At 37.4% G+C, this 2,771-nt stretch overlaps 1 long non-coding RNA gene across 1 annotated transcript; it reads left to right on the forward strand.

Moving 5' to 3' along the window:
• Positions 1 to 1,969: 1,969 nt before the first annotated feature.
• LOC119773086 lies at positions 1,970 to 2,546 on the forward strand. The gene is made up of 2 exons (XR_005279338.1): positions 1,970 to 2,251; positions 2,389 to 2,546. It is a non-coding gene; the product is annotated as an uncharacterized LOC119773086 (long non-coding RNA).
• Positions 2,547 to 2,771: the final 225 nt, after the last annotated feature.

The following is a 2,771-nucleotide window of genomic DNA, read 5'->3' on the forward strand; positions in this document are numbered from 1 at the left end:
ACATGAAATAATCAACATCATCAAAAGACATATTGTTTGTCCTGTCTGTAATTGTGCCAGACCTGCAAACCTTTTGTCCATTACCATTTGGAAGGTTGAGTTTCATCCAGCAGCGGCTCAGCAGTCAGGCTAACAGCAACCAGGGGTTACAGGCTCACAGCAGGGTTCCTTCCCATCCAATCTGGCTCTATAAACCCTGAAACTCAAGAGAAATGTGCAGCAAAAGGTCTGTTTTGCAGCAGTTTGGTTCTGAAAGCTCACCATGACGACTTATTCTTGATAATTCTGGAGATCTGGGTCTTTTGGGCCAGGATCTCCATTTTTTTTGCTGGAGACCCTGCCGAAGGGGACCCCAGCTTTTCTTGTCCTCACAGAGAGGGGGCTGGCAAGTCACACCTGGTTATTCACCAAACTGTATTTCCTTCTCTGGTAATCATGTCAGGATGAAACATGGGCCCTGGTTCCCAATGTCCAAAAGCCGTGATCATGGCATATGGCACAACACCTGACTTTAAAAGGTGTCATATAAATACAGACTGTCTATTTATTCTCAGCCTTTACGGAACCAATTCAATCTCCTCATTGTGACCCTCAATAAAAACTCAAGAAGCTCTAATAAATCTCAGATTTCTGTTCTGAAAAACAATCTTAGATCTGAATTGGGTGTTTATCTGTTGGGACTTGCTGTTTATTTCCCAGTAACCTAATCAGCCTAAAGTGTCAGCATGAAAACTGATCTCACATAAGAAAACAGTTTCGTTTTAATGAAAGCTGTGAGTTAAAATGGTCTGACTGGTTTCTCTGAGCCTTTATCTCTCTGACATCAGTCCTTGTCAAGAATAACCTCAGGAATCTTTCAGCAACATTTTATTATTACCAAATGAGTCAAATAACAAAGTAAACAAATTTCCTAATCTTCCTTAAGTAGAAATTTTTGCTATATTTACTTTACTGGAGTGATTATTTTATACACCTTTTTACTTCTACTACTTAAATGTTTTTACAATTATCTCTACTTTCTACTCCTTAAATAAAAAAAATAAAAATAAGTCTCGTTGGCTTTCATTCTAAGATACATTTTTTAAGGCCTGTTGGTATTTAAAAAAACTAAACAACAAACAATAAAAAAATGTGTTTCACCCAGACAATTTATTTGTGGTTGGACTCAATAGTGCACCAACTTGCACTTCGCCACATAAAAATATAAAATAGTTTTTCAAGATGACGCAAAGTTAAATTTCACACTGTTTGCATTAGTTATAAAACTATGAAAATTATGTATAAGGAAGTTAACATCCAGAGATGTATTACTTTTAATTTTATACTTTAAGTAGTTTTAAAAATTGTACTATTACATTTTTATTTGAGTAAAAATCTTAAGTTGATTCTCTAACTTCTACAAAACTGTTTCTAAACAGTATGATTTATACTTCTACTTGAGTAGTAAACATTAATACTTTTGACACCTCTGATTATTATAGGAACTCTGATTTGTCCCATCATCAGTCAGCTGACATGTTTTTGCATTTTAAGCATGTTTAGTTGGTGATGAAATCCACCAGCTATGGTGGAACAGGACAGGTGAGCGACAGCAGGATGAAGCCTTCCTGGAATACAGCACCAGCTCCTTTATGATCTGAGGCAGCTCTGCAGCTCCTCCAATGACTGACTGATAACAGCTGAGAGTAAACACTTCATTCATTTCTTTCAAAATACGATGGAGACCAGTTATCAGACCTGTCTCCTCCCAGCATTTCCCTCCATGGTACCAAACATGCTTATAACATGTAACAAGATGTTCACATGAGTTTGTATATTCTTTTTAATTCTCTGACTTTAATTTTTTTCTGTAGAAAAAAAAAATCAATTTACAGAAAATTTGGTACTTCAAAGCTGCCATTACCCAAAATATCCACTAGATGAGAGTAATGCATCATGATTATTAGACTATTAGAACACCAAACCTTCACCACCAGAACCAACAGAACCTGGACACAACTGTTTATCCTCTGTGAACTATTAGCTCCTCCCAGAGCCTCTGTCCTCTATCACGTCAATGAAGGTGTTGAGGTGTCAGAGTCTCAGGATGAACAGTTTTCAGGACGAGTCCAGAGTGACAAAGACGTCCTCAGAGAAGGACGAATCAGACTCCATGTCTCCAGACTGAGGACTGAAGACTCTGGTCTGTATCGGTGTGAAGTGGAGTTTGATCGTCGCTATGGCTCTAAAACGTGTCGCCTGAACATAACTGGTTAGTAGAAATAATCTAAATGTATTTTTCTTTCTACTGTGTTGATGAACAAACATCTCCATCTTCTAGATGAAGCCTCCTGAATCTCAGTTTGAAACATGAACAAGTAGAAATAAATATTTCTGATTTCTCTCCAGCAGCTGCTGATCAGATCCAAACTCAGAGACCAACTTTGACTCCAGAACCTGAGAGACGAGGAAGGACCTTCATCTTCATCCCACTGGGACTGACAGCAGCTCTGATGGTTCTGATCATGATGAGGATTTGGTTCAGAGAGAAAAGAAGAACAATTCTGGTTACAAAGACTGAATTATTTCCAAGCTGCTCAGTTGTATAAATATTAGATTTAATCTTTCTGGACCCAACCAACCAGAACCAATGATCTGTTCTGTTATTCTGTCTTGAACAGCTGATGGAGATTGTTACTGAGCTCAAAGATCTTTATCTGCTGCTTTTATTCTGTTTATGTTGGAAATTATTTCATGTTTATTGATTAATTTTAATCTAAATGGAAAGTTAA

Source organism: Cyprinodon tularosa, unplaced genomic scaffold (genome assembly GCF_016077235.1).
Source record: "Cyprinodon tularosa strain WSP-4 unplaced genomic scaffold, ASM1607723v1 ctg740, whole genome shotgun sequence".
NCBI classification, from domain to species: domain Eukaryota; kingdom Metazoa; phylum Chordata; class Actinopteri; order Cyprinodontiformes; family Cyprinodontidae; genus Cyprinodon; species Cyprinodon tularosa.